Raw genomic sequence first — 15569 nt, forward strand, 5'->3', positions numbered from 1 at the left:
TAAAAAAAAAACATGTTTTCCGCGTAAAGTTTATTTTTGAGTTACTAAAGTGACACCTGGAAATCGGGGTGTTACAGAAACGCCCCTTGTGGTGGAATCTGATTGTGATTCCCTCCTCTGCCATTCCTACCAGGACAAAAACATACCCTATGACTGATGAACACACACTGATTTAGTAAGCCAATTCATGATAATACGCCAAACCCACTAATCATCACGAAAAACAGCTAAGGAGCAACCCAAACCCTATTATGCTATACCATGTAACCACATAATTCATAATAGCTTAGTGCCATACCTGGTTTGATGATGACGAGGTTCGATGTTTCTAAATACAACACCTTCCACGAATGGTTGGTTGTCGACCTTAGGAATACATCACCTTCCACAAACGATTGATTCTTCAACCTTCGAACCAGGTATCTGCCTTCGTCGTTCTCCCTCGAAGACTCTCTCTCTCTCTCGCTCACGATTGGTTCTATCTTCTTCTTTCAAACAAACCTAGGGTTCTATTTGGGTCTAAGATGATTACTTAGGAATTAGGACTACACCTCATGCTTGGTTTGTCTTCCTTTCGTTTGCTTACTTGATTCTTGGGTCGCTCATCCGGCTTAGAGGCATGCTTAGCCCAATCCAAACCATGATGGTACACAAATATACAAAACATGTAACCTTCATTCAATTTTGAATATCCCTCCATATCATCCTCAGTAACAGGTCGTCTATCCCACTGGAAAAAACCACAATTCCCTTTTTCCTGAAAAAATTTGGAGAAAAAACATAAGGGGAAAGTAATTCGACATCAAACATAATGGGAAACAGATTGGAGATTCAAAATACCTTCCAATCAGGACACCTCCAAAAAAGCTTTCCAGGGTTATTCGTCGAATTGGATTTGTAGAGAATAACCTCTTTCCCACAGCCACACTTCTTCAACGATAGTGCAGAGCACGAGGTGGAGGAACGCGAACTGAACCTTGGGTTCATGGATGCTTCGTGATTTTGGAGATTCATCTTCAAATCATGGACCTCTTCGTCTCTTCTATCTTCCGCCGACTGGTCAGCTATGGTGGCCTCCGTCGCCGGCCGGTTGTGCGGATCCCCTTTTCCTTCTCTTCTTCGTTCTCTTCTTCCTCTGATTCTTCGTTCTCTTCTTCTTCTTCAATAGTTTACATGATTAGGGTTTATAACATATGATTTGGGGCTAAGATGATTACTTAGGAATTAACTGGGACTGTGATGATAACATTAGGGATTATCATTGATTTGGAATAAAAAATTATGTAATCGGGTTTTTAAAAAATGTTAAAAGCCACGTGGAAATGGTAAGTGGGGAAAATTTGTGACACATCAGCAATTGACACACTTCAGATTTAATTGAATTAAAAAAAAAAATTAGGGACTCCATTTGATGCAAAAAATTTTAGGGATCAGGTTTGATTCCCTTTCAAATCACAGGGACCTTTAGAGTATTTAAGCCTTATTTCTCTCTAGAGAAGCTATAAAATTCTCAACCCAAAAAACTATAGTTTCACTATGCTCTAGAGGCAATATCTTTGGGTCTAAGGTTTTTCTTTTAAATTTTTCTCAACATATGAGTAGTATAGTGCACATATTTTCAACACATGCTAATCCCAATTGTTACTGAACACCAATATTGAAATATATTAACACAAGCCTAAACAATTAAGATCCATCTTAATTACTATCTGAAAAATTTGATGTACAAACTTTTCTGAACATCATATCCTGCAAATATAATATCCCCTGAAAGTTTGATTAAACGGTGTGGATACCCATTTTTGTCCGGGTTAATAGTTTGAATTTAAAAATTATTAATAACTTAATTAGGGATATAAAGTTAGAGTGAACTCTTTGGTATTAGTGATCAAGTGAGTTAATTTATTTTTGATTTCTTAACCATATAACAATAATTAAAAAAAAAGAGAATGTCTGGTTAGTGGGTCTTTGGTCCATATTTTTTTTTTACCAGAAATGCTTTGCCAATTAAAAAAAAGTGTGTGGTTAGTGGGCCTTTGGCCCATTTTCCACAAAAAATGCTCATAAGAAGGAAATGATAAGACTGATATCGCACAGCAAGTGGGTTCCAGACCCTTCTGAAGTAAGTATAGCCATCCCCTATAAATAGGAACTTTTTTTTACTTCACCGGGGAAAAAAAAAGGGATTGAAAGGAAAAAAGCCATAAAAAAAAACTAAGACTGAATGCAATGAACTGAGAGCTAGATTTGCCACCCCAACCATTAGATTTCACACCCCCAATTTTCGGATTTTCAAGTTCCGAATTATTTCGGAATCTTAGATTCCGAAATTAATTCGTGATTTTTTGTTCAAAATACATCTAACACCACACTTTTGAGTAAAAAACCACACTTTTGAGTAAAAAACTGCTTCGGAAACCTTATTTCCGAAATATTTCAGAAACTGAGTTTCCGTAAGTGGGGTGACATTTCTAATGATTGGGGTGCCAAATCTAATGATCCAATGAACTTGATTAAAAACATAAAACTTTGTCTAATAAAAGAGAGAAAGAGGAACAGAGGAGCGTGGCAAGTCAGTTTGTGGAGTTTGTGGCTTTGTTGAGGTATCTCTTCTTCACCCATCACTCTACTATGTCCTTACTATTCATGTGTTCTAAATAGACATGGCTTTTTCTTTGGTGTTCTTGTTCCACTCTTTCTATTTTATTTAAAACCCCTGTTAATAGGCAGGAAATAAAAATAATTTCATGTACAAAGGGTATGATTAACCCATGAAGACCCAAAGAATACATATTTAATAATTGAGAAAGAACTAAATAACATTTAAATCAAAAAATAATAACAGTGAAGAGGAAAGTTCAATCTTTGATGCTCTCGCCGAGTCCCCGCCGAAGAATGGTGGTTCGGTGTTGTAGCGGTGTGTTTTTGGGTCACTCTCACTAACCCTCGCCGGAGCGTCACTGAAAAGTGTTGGCTTCGGTGTCGTGGTTGTGTTGCTGCTCCGATCCACCACTTTCCTGACAAAAATCCTCACCGAAGTCTCCACTGAAGCATCAGATCCAAGTGCACGTTGCTTTTAGTAGCAGATCGGCCTCGCCCCCGCCAGACCACCGTCAAAAGGCGGTGACTTTGGTGTTGTGGTGACGCCCCCCGTTGATTCCGACGAGCCAACACCAGACTGCAGCCACGGCTGCGGCTTTGGTGTTGTGGCATCGTCTTTCCGGCGTTATCAAAACCACACGCGCATAGAAGTTGGCTACGCTGGGTTTCAGAAAAGAAGAAGAGGTAGAAGAAACGAAACAGAAACAGAAACAGAAACAGAAACAGCAACAGCAACAGCAACAGAGGGAGTAAAAAATGGAAATAAAAGAAATTAATTGAGAAAGGGTGGAATCTGTTTCTTTATATGTCTTCCTCCCTTTTCTTTCTTTTAATAATCTAACAAACATGAATACTCCATTTGAATATGCTACGGGCTTTTGGCCCATCTCCCTTGCTTTTTCTTTTGTTAATTCTTTCTCTCCTTATTTTTGAATATTTCTTTTTTGGGCTGATCTGATGCTTTATTTTATTTTCGTTGAGCCCCCTTTATAACCCTACTAAAATCAAATATTTGACGGGCCTTTTTTTTTTGAATCATGGCTTGGCTCAGTTTTCTCTTTTGGCACCATATATAGATTAGATTGCTTTTAGTTGTCAAAATATGAATACCAATTATTACTAGTTTTCTCTCTAACTAATTATCTCCTTCAAAAAAATTAAAAATATATTTTCTTTAATGTTCTCAATAATTCATCATGAAATGCAAGGATCAAACCCCTTTTGCAAATAAAACTAAAAAAACTAATCTTTTCTCAAAAAAGATTAATCTTTTAAAAACTAAAAAATATCACAACCAACTCATATTTTTCTACCAAGAACTACGTAGCCTTGATTTTCTCTGTTGATAGAGAATACGTAGGCCCAGGGTCACTCCCGCCAGACACTCCAAATAAAAAACCTAAATTTTGTCTTTCTTTGTAAATAATTTTCATCATTAGGAACATGTAAATATTCTTTTTAATTCAAATTTATAATAAAATACAAGACATATTTTCAAGGATAAAATAAATGATTTAGAAAGCTAAGAAATTTTGCATAATTAACCATAGGTAACTGTCTTATGACGGACGTTGTAGGGCGCTAACACCTCCCTATACGTAACCGACTCCCGAATCTAGATTTGGTTTCTTTTATTATTTGGGTTCTCTGATGTTCTCCCTAAAAACATTAGTGAGACTCTTCTGATACATTGATTAGTTTTAGCGCGCCGTCCCGCTGCGACCCCCGGTTGCGACAAACGGGATTCAGATATCTTCATCTCAAGCTCAAGGATAGGCTATGCTATTTGTCCATTTTCGTGTTACAGTGAGCTTCTATGGATTCCATGAGAAACAAATGAATGGATTTGTGAATTATGTTATAGTTTTGCATGATAGGCCAAATGATAAAACAGTGGAACATAAAAAAAATAGCCTGATACTTTTCCATATTTTGTTTTTCCTTCATGTGTTTAAGTGTTATGTGTTAGAAAGAATTGGTGATTTGAAGTAAGAGCTAATTTATGTGCTGACTTGTATAGGTGTTCCAGCTAAATCAGTTTGAACTAGGATTTGGAGGTTGGAGGAGAAAGCTCTTGCTGGCAAAGAAGCCTTCACGGATGATGCTAATAACACATGATTAAAGATGATTGTGATGACCTAGACGACTCAATGATTGTATAAAGGGAGCAAAATTTAATTGATGGAGCAAAGAGAGCAAACACATAATTGTGGTATTTTGGAATCTATGATGCATTAATTGGAGGCAGGGTAACCAAGTACATGCAACCCCATTTATTTGACAAGAATCTTCATGATGTTTTTGATAAGTTGTTCATTTCTCCAATATTGTAAGAAGATTCAATACTTTGTTCAACCAAATTGGAGCATTTTGAGTAAAATGTCCTTGATTAGTAGTTACTAACCTTGAATTTAAGGCCTTTAAAATGATTTTGTCAAATTCTGCTTGATCTAAGTATTGGTAATTTGGTCTTTCAAAATTATAAACAAATGCTGAATTATTTACTGCGTCATCTAAAATGCAGAATTCTTAATCATGTTTTGGGAATGGTATGAACTTTGAAGGCGAGAAGTGAAATGTGAAGGAAGAAGCATGTGATATATAAAAATATGATATAAACTTATGCATGTGTCCTTCACCGACCAACTTAAGCTTATATAATAGTTGATTCTTGAAAATTTCAACCATGGTACATAGTTATTTCTCTTATCCCAGAACATAACCTCATACATGTTTGTTCATGAATTTTTGCTCAAAGTTTTACATGTTTTGGTGTCCCCAGGCATTGGCCTGGTGATGATCCCTACTTGAAGAGACTTGCAAAAGAAGAGATGAAACTAACCCTATTTTGAAATTTCTTATTTGCATTTCAAATCTCTGTGATAATTTTTTTATTCCATTCATAATTTTCAAATCAGAATTTTAACTATATCATTTTCTCTTGACTTCTTCTATGTCATTACTTTGCAACACTGCTGATCAATTTTGAAAGTAGTTTGCTCTTCTCCAAAGAAAATGGGAAAAGTGACATTTTTTACTACTTGATTGAAAGCATGTATTTCTTGGAAGATAATTCTTATTCATAAAAAATTCAATTTATCATGACTTTATTGCATTGAATTGTATATTTTTTGTTTTTTATACAATATTAGTAATACTACATTTAATGATATTTTTTATATTAATGTTTTTGGATTAATATACGCGTGGGTAGGAGTCTAGTTTGTATAGTTCGGACACTAAATCAGTTCCTAAATCATAATTTGTACACTTATATACAGAAATTAAACATATATTATATGCTTGTTATAAACATGTATCATAAGCTTGTTATATAAACATGTATTATATTTTTGTTGGATGAAAAGACATCTTAATAATATATAAGACCCATCCACCAAAGTGGGTCATATTGCTCCCTAAATGTCACATGTTTTTCTCCTATTGGTTGTTACATTGAATTTCCAAATGTTTGAATTTGATTGGTCCATATTAATACATTTTCATTGGTCCATTTTGATGACTCAATAAATAAAGAAATTAAGAAAGAAAATAAGGAATATTCTAACAAAAGATCTCTTATGTGGAAAATCATCATTTTGCCATTAATCTCATTTTGCCATCAATTGATACTATCTTTGAGTGATATGACAATCAAATTAATTTTCTTTTGCAATTAACGGTTAAAAAAAAGTCAAAATGAAGCATAATTTTTTTTAAACTAAAAAGAAGCAGTTTTTAATAATTCTTTTTTAAATTGATGAAAAAGAATCGAAAGAATAGAAACTGCAATGACAAGCAAAGGATTCGTTACTTGATTAGTGATGGATTGGAACGATTGGATGAAATGCTTGATATGCAAGGTCATTGACAGAGTTAATATGAATCATGGACGATGACTTTGAATGTAAACTAATTTTGATTCTATTTGTTCTTTTTTGAAACAAGTTTAATAGGCTCTATATATGAAGATTTTTTTTTTTGAAAGTGGCTCTATATATGAAGATGATTAAGATGAGTTTAGTTTTTGTATGAGTGCTGTAAAATTATTGATATAGATCATGAACAAGTTGTTGTCTTAAACATCTAAAGATCGTTTATAATTTGAGAATTTTTTTAAATCTTCAAAAAAAAAAATTGATGAATGTATCACAATCAAAAAAATTGATGAACATATACTATATACTATATTTTGTTTTTGAACTCGAAAGATATATGATTTTTTTTTTACAATTAATCGTTCAAACAAATTAAAACTCAAAAAAGAAGCATATACATTTTTTGAAATAAGAAGCATATTGGCCAACATTTCACAATAAGAGGTATAATTATTATAGATTTGTATTAAAAAGATTTATCTATGAATGCATGATAGTAAAATTCATGATTGGTACTTGAAAGAAAGGAAGTCTAGCAGCTTCGAAAAGAAGCATATGATTTTAATTTGCATTATTTTTGTTGCGAAAATTATGACTAGCCAAAAATATCCATGACCTACAATTCAAGTTCAAAATTCAAATGCAAAATTGAATATGCTACAACTTCAAAATGCGATCAACTTTAAAGTAAATTGCAACCCCATATATTTTGTTTTGTTCTCAATCTCCACGGTTTTCTTCCCCTATTTGTTCTTATCATATGTTATCTTACTGAAATGAGTTTATTAATACGGTGTTGTTCATTGCTTCTATTATGAGTTTCATTTTTTTTTTATGACTGTTTAATTTATGTGGTAGGAGGAGGAAGCAAAGTCAATGAAAAACAAGGTAATATCTTGAACCTGTTGTATCGAAATTGCAACATTTGTATTGATCTGTGAATGAAATTAGCCTTATTAGAGTTTTCCAATTCATGATGTTGCAATTAAATTTTACTTTTTTTTTTGAAAGAAAATTTTACTTATTCTTTAATGGAAGGTATGATTTTTCTTATTGATTGAGTTGATAAATATATAATATACTAATTGTTACATTAATGTGATTTCTCATAGCATAGCCCGTTTAAAAGCAGAATGTGTTGTTGTAGAAAACAGTAACTGCAGAGAGCCAGAGACTAGACTGTGCTAAAGAAAAATTAAAAGATGAGAAGGCTACATTTGAGTCCAAAAAACATTATGAGAGATCTGTATCTATTTAAATTTGTTAAATTGTAGAATGGCTTATTTAAGTGCAGGTGTTTCCGGAGATGATTGTGGATTCAGGCGGTGGTGGGAGACTTCGGCGTGAGGTGTGGCGGGTATGAGGACGAAGTTGATTTAAGAGGTAAGATGAGCTTCTCAATTTGAATACAATTGTTATTTTGAGCATATTTTATTCTTTTTCTGATATATTTAAAGGGAATTCTACAGAGTCGTAGATAAATGTTCATAAGTTGTACCTAAGATAACTTAAATTTTTGTCCATCTTAGTGTATATCAATCAATCATGATCTAATTTAAGTTGTGAAGCCTCATATTTCCAAGTTTGTACACTTCTACGTCCAGAAAGTCTCCCAAAATTTAGCTGTTAGAACACTATTTTCCACTATTTACTTCATTGACTGAAGTTTTACAATGAACACTTCTTACATATATATGCTTTCATTTCCTGGTGGAACATCCAGTTTGTACATGGTACACCTCGGTTTCTCTCAAACCCATTCAATCTTTCCAACCACGTCCTTCCTCCAATCATAACAATATCGACATCATCAGGCTCCATGTCAGGTAGTCTTTAAACAACTTAATCTGTATTTTTATGGCGAAAGACTCCCCATAGGAAATATCCTTTAGTTACCTTCCACTCCAAAGTTTACTGGAAAATGGACTGTTTAGGAATTCTTTCTCAAGTTGCTTAAATGAGAATGAGTTTGAGAGAATTATTCTCTATTATAATAGATGCATCAAATAGTGTTTCGCAATACACTTCTAAATCTAGGCTAATTGTTTATTTAGCATATTATGACATTGTAGGGAACCAAATAAAGGTACATGTTATCACGGGTGAGAGAAAAAAATTAACATTCACAACTACATGTATTTGAACTTTTGAGTGAAAGCTTAAGCTCATTTTTATGGTTATATGTGTCAGGATTGTGGCTTTAGGGACATTTACGCAGGTGCATTCGGAATTGCAGCTGGTATTAGGTACTAAAGAAAAGTGTGAGGTGAAAGCTAAAACACCAGTCACATGTGTAGTTCAAAGCAACATAAGAGTAACTGACAGAAATATAGGTGATTTGCTTCTTGAGCATTGTGTACTATTTAAGTGGATGTTTTTCATAGTAACAAAGTGTAAAAGAAAGAATGGGAGGGAATTTTTTTTTCATTGTGATCAAATACCAAAGGATGATGCGAATGATACTTCTACTTAGATTTTACTTATTTATAAAATGAAAATACAGTTCCTTTTGATAGAATAACAGAGAATAATGTTTTCAATGATAAGAATCATGATTTCACTTTATTATATTGGTTTGCTTTAGCTCATATTACATTTTTTAGGATGGTTTTGTGCTTTCTGTGTTGCTTGCCGTTAATTCGGGTTGGATTTTCATTGAGGCCACCTAAATTTGAGTTAGCTACTAACATCAACATATGGAGCTTTCTATCTTTGGTATATGACCATGTTGATGTCAGAAATACACCTAAGAGCTTTTGTAATTAATGAGTGTCACTCATGGTATTTTGAGCAGTTGGACGGTATTTGACTTGGTTCAATTCGATACAATTATTGATACAGTTTTAGGGTAAAAGAGATTGTACATAATATGCTTAGCTTACTGCTTTTAAGTTTTTATATTTTGCTGGTTTTTAGGATATTGCAATAGTTTTTAGGATGAGGTTTATACTCTTCACATACTGTTGCTTATAGTGAGCTGCATGATTCTGCTGTCTCTTTTAACAAAAGGAGTTCAACCTTCTTGGCTTACTTTGGAGGGTAGAAATACCTTTCATACTATATCTACACAGGAAGGTTCATCTTGATTCTTTTGACTCTCTCATTAACCTTTTCAAATTAGTTCATGAAAATTAATGATCGAGTGTTTAAGTCCCACAAAGCAGCATTTTAGCACATGTATTATTTATTGTACTTGGTTTAAAGTGTGAATTTTTTTTCCCATAGGTATCAATCTATGTTTAATTCCTACATTATGGGCTGTCCTTGAGTGAAGATTTCTAGCTTAGAAGCAACAAAATTTGTGTTCAACAAAGCTAAACTCTTCAAATCAACATTTCCTGCCAACAAAGATCAATTGTAATAAAGATATTGGAGCAAGCTAATAGAAAAGAGTCATTTATTGGTGATGCGCCTCTTTCTCTTGCTATAGCTGGATGATACTTTCATTTTTCATTAATACAAAAATCATATTTAATTATTTATTGTTCTTTTTTCATGAATATTTCATATAACTTTTAATATTTTACTAATTTTGTAACATTATTCTTTTTCCTCCCAATGCGGACCTTGGTGAGAAAAATAAAAACCAACAATTTGCATTAATCCCTTTCTATGCTTCTCTACTTCTCCCTAAAACTATATAATGATAAACATGGTCCCCCTTATCATCGTTATATTTGATTTATGTTTATTTTGAATTGAAATAGAAGGATATAGTTGGGTAATGTTCTTGATGGGTGGTGATATGAAAAGTGGTTCTCTAGAAATGGGAGCGTGGAAGAGAAGAAGGTGATTAGATGGAGACTGTGAAGGGTTGAGGAAGTAGTATGGTGTACCCATCTTCCCCTAAATGATGCTCTTCTTTTTAATTTGCAAGCTTTTCGTTTTTATTTTCTACACCATCACTCTCTTCACCACCCACGAGAAATTCTATAAGTGAAAAAAATAAAATTTTCACTTTCGTTAACTAAAAGTAGAAAAGCATAAAGAAAAAAATGGTTAGGAAAATAAATACTTATTGATTAAATAATCATTTAAATTGAAAATAAATTTATCAATCAACATAAGCAATATAATCTACTGTTATTTTTGTACAAATTTTAAAGGTAAAAAGTTTCAACGGGAGATACATTTTACATGAAAATATTTTTCTTGACAAAACTAACACATACAATTTTTCATATAATTTATGTAGATTTTCAAAAAAAAATTCCAAAATGGAATTTTTAGACTCCAAAATTCTTGCATCCCATCATGCTTATTCTTTTACCTTTATACATATGATTTCAAAGGGAGAAATGAGACGAGGCAAATGCTTGGACATAATCTATGAGCCTTTTGAACCCCAGAGAACCTTTTGAGTCTATGAGCCTTATACAAGTCGAGAGAGTGATTGTCTTGCTAAAGCAATAAAATTACACCTATGAATTTGATGTAAGAAACTACAATGATAATGAATATGATGAGCGCATTAGTGAAGTATTTTTAAGTTCAAATTTAAGTATGTCATGCCAAATTGATGGATTATAGTTGGATCACCTGATATTACATTTTTTTACCGTTGGTGGAAGTAGTTAAACAAATTTATAGTCAGTTATTTTAATAAATTCATTAGTAAAGTAATTTAGAAGTTGTACGTATCATTCTCCTCTTTCTCTTCTTCACGGTCAGTTGTACGTAGGACTCTCTAGAGTACAATCAAAGACGGGTCTTAAAATATGTATATTCTCCTCTTTCTCTTCTTCACGGTTAGTTGTACATAGCACTCTATAGAGTACGATCAAAGAGGGGTCTTTCAATTTGTATATTGTATGATGTAAGAAACATATAGACTTCTACCTTAGATGTAGTGTAGAAGGAAGTTTTTGGTAATGTTTGTTGTATGTTTTTTGGTGCATAGGAAAATTAACGTTTATTGTATTGAAGAAACATGTATTTACTTTTCTTTTTTTACTAATAAACAACATAACTAACATGTAAACATAATATCACGATTTCTTCAACATCAAAAAAAAGATACATACTATCTCAATTCAATTAAATGAATTTAAATTAATTAATTCATATATAAAAAAAACTGAACAACCTAAAATTTCCGTGCAACGCACGGGTCATCACACTAGTTTACTTTATAGGAATATTCTAGAAGTGTCTAGAGATATTTTAAATTTATATTTATAAATATATGTTAAAAAGAATTTTCATATTCTTAATATATTTTTATCAAATAATTATTAATAATAAAACTTGTGATTAAATAATTTTAATGTTCAAAATTTCAATTTTTAATGTAGGTATTATTAAAATTTTATCAATTTATAAAAAGACTATATTTGGAAATTAACTTTACAGTTATCATTCAAATATAAACACTTAATATTTTCAGTTTAAAAAAAAAGTTATTTATCAACAAATTAAATTTAAAAAGTACAATCTACAAAGAGATTGACAGAGCAACGGAAAAGAAAAGAAAGAAACACTTAACCCAAAAAACATCCAAAGACAAAAGCCTTCCGGTGAACCAAAACCAAAGACAAAAAAAAAAAAAAAGATACATATCAAATGGCACCCTTAGATCCCCAAAATCTTTAATTTTTGGGTGCATATAGCCTTAAGATGATCCCCAAAATCTTCAATTGCTTCCTCTTTAATTTCATCAAAAATAAGTTCGACCTTTTTAGCATTCCTCCAAGCACTCCTAGCTTTCATCAAGAGCTGGAACCTCCACGGTCGCCTATTATAATTGTACCAACAAAGCCACTCCACGATCAACTATCTATCTTCCATATATATATAAAGGAGACTTGAGTTTTTGCACTCCTTTACCTTAAATGCATTATTAAATAGTAAAACATTTCTTTTGTATTAATACATTTAATAATAAAATTAAAAACTAAAAAAAAATTCTCTAATCATAATCTATTCAACTACCTATCTATCTATCTATCTATCTATCTATAAATCTATCTATAAACTATATAAAGGAAGAGTTTTGGCAGCCTTAAGGGTAAGTTTGTAATTCAATAAACCATTGAACATAAACTTAAATTTTTCCATGGACAATTCAGTAAATCTCCATATAATTAGTTAGAGATCTAATCCTGGCCGTCCGTAGCATTCAATCTTAGCCATTTGATTTTTTCCTTTTCAACTTCAGAACTCCTCGCTGTGTTTGAAGTTTGAACGTTCCGTTTTCCCCTTCATGTCTCCCTTCCGTTTTCGGTCTTCCAAGTTCCACCCCTTTATGGCTTCCTTTCGTTTCCGTTCTCACACCTCTTCTAAAGGCGTCGCCCTTTTCCTTTTCGTTCACCATTCCACCTTTTCCTTTTGTGTTCTCCTTCATCATATTACGCGTAAGCACCTTTGTTTTTATGCTTTCTTTCTGCAATTTGATTCTTCGTTCTGATTTTCCCACCGGTTCTTCTTCTCATTTTATTCTCAGGTGGTGGCATTCTTCGGTTTGAGTTCTTCGTTCAACGAGAGCTATTTGTATTGTAGTTCGGATTTTCTTTAATTTGGTAACCCTTCACGACATTTCTGAGTCTTATCTGCTTCAGTGTTATACCCTGCCAGCCATTTATTTTTAAATTGTTCATTGATATTTCAATATCTTGGTGATTCCGTTTTATTTTTGAGTTTTCGTAACATGCTACTGAAAATATTCAAGGTAATGAATGACTTCACCAACGTGCAGATTTCATAATGTTTGATTGCTAAGATGTGAGTGGACTTTGCTGATATTTTTTATTGTACTGCAGAGAGTACTTGCTCCGAAAGCTTGGGATCCTGCAGGTTAGAGTTCCTAATTTGTGTGTTTTGTATAAAACTTATGGGACAACAATGGCTGGCCTCAGAGGTATAACTTGATTAAACTTTCATTGTATATTAAAGGCAGTTTGTTTTGTTTTGTTTTTATTTTATTTAGATACCACGATGGATGAATCAATCATTTTTTCTCTTTCCATTTAACCTAGCAATTGACTATGACTTTTACTCAGCATGTTATATTACCCACATAATTTGGCATTTGATATATAGCATAAAGTGATGTTACATCGATTCAACTTGCAGCCAATATGGTATGTTACGAACCATTTTCTCTGGAAACTGCTCTAGCTTCAATATCATAGGCAGAAGCCTCCATTTTTCCTAATTGTCACAATTTACCCTATCTTCTTCAATAAGCTGAGGTGCTGCAGGGTGTGATGGTAGAACCATCTCAAGAATAGGTTTATTTTCCGCAGTAGGAAATGCTCCTGTAGCATCTTTACAGATAGACAACTAACAACTAATTAACCACCTTATTCCACTTGATTTTTTCTTTACCCCTATATTTGCTTTTTACTTCAATGTTATCAAGGTTGAGGTTTCCTCTTTGCTATTGTTTGTCACCTTCTCACTCTAAATTGCAATTTTACCTTTTTGCAGGATGTTCATGGAGACTTGCACAAGGCTGAAAATCATGAAGCTATGGTTCTGATGTCATTGGCGTGGGTATGGATTCTCGGTTACGTAAAGCTTCAGGATACTCTTGATTAATGGTATCTTTTTAATGTTTAAATCAATTGAGCATTTTGCACTTATGTAGTTGCACTTATTATTAGGAACTTTTCCTTTCTTCCCAATTTAGTTTCATTCTACATTAGTTGGATGAGACTAGAAAAACTCAAGCCACTATAGTATCTGCACTCAAGAGCATTTAGTCTAAAGGTCACCCAAAATCACACAGGTTTTGGTTTCCAACCGGTTGCCTCAAGACTGATGTGAAAATGTTTTTTTTTCTTCACTTTTTTGCATTTATCATATGTCAATTTTTCCCAAAAATTACTTGAGGTTCTCCACGAGGTTCTACCAAAGATGTCTTTGATTGCTTCTGATTTCAGTTGCCTTCCAAATGTGAAGATACTTGGTGAAAGAGCTCCATTGGTTTCAACTAAAGTATATTGTTGTTATATATGTGTGTGTGTGTGTGTAAATTAAAGTATTTCCTGAATAATATGTGTCAATTTTCTTATCTCAAACATTATAGTGAGACTGAGTACTCATGCTGCAGTTCTTAGAATGAGGTCTTTATCCACTTGCTTTAGAGTTGACCAATCATTAATTCCACTAACTGTGAGGAACTGCCACTTCAGTTTCCTAGCCATCTTTCCTTTCTGCATAGTTCATGCATTGTTTGATGTTTAAAAGCAACTATATCAATAAACTTTTTATTTGCATTAACTGCTTAATGAAAATAGGTCACACTATAGTTGTGTAGTTCTGAATTTAATTTCATAAATATTTCTTAATGACTCACCTGATACTCCTCATTTTTTTTCGACAAAGCAAAGATTTATTAAAATGAGCATCATGAGAGCAATACTCTCATGGAAGTAGCAAACAGTACAAAGAAATCAAAAGCTAAAGGAGACATAACAACAGCTAAAGAAAAAAGAAAGTACATAGGACAAACAAGCCAAGTCCTAACAATACATCACTTGGCCTCAAAGATGATTTAGATGAACTAGATCAAAAACTAAGGTAGACCAGCGATTCCTCATTACCATAAGACCAGAATCCTTTAAAATATGTCCAAAGTGCATAATATATCCTTCCAATAGCGAAGCTGCTTTATCCAATAATAGCCCAAGGGAAAAAGCAAAGCATCCACTCATCTCATAGGCAGCACCTCAGTAATACACTATCATCAAGACAAGCCCAATTCAATTTAACCTCACATATAGCATAACTTTTGCCATAGCAAATCAGAACATGTCTCTTTTTTTTTTTCATTTTATTATGTTCATGTGAAGGCTCTACTTTTTTATTTCATTTTAGTCCATTTGATTATAAGGTGGTTTTGTCTTTGTCTCACATGGGTCATTCTTAATTTAATTATTAATAATGTTGTATGTAAAGCTTATTCTAGAGTTGATTTCGCAGAATAAATTAGAGTAGATGGAGGATCTCACTAAATGGCTCAAGCTTTACGTTTGATGGTTCAGTGACCTAGACTCTACTGAAAAGAACTGCATTGACTAAAGGAAACCCACTTCAGTTAAGTTTCGTGTATTGCTTTTTAGAACGTCAATATAATTTTTCCAATAA

This window comes from Lotus japonicus, chromosome 1, assembly GCF_012489685.1.
Source record: "Lotus japonicus ecotype B-129 chromosome 1, LjGifu_v1.2".
Taxonomy (NCBI): domain Eukaryota; kingdom Viridiplantae; phylum Streptophyta; class Magnoliopsida; order Fabales; family Fabaceae; genus Lotus; species Lotus japonicus.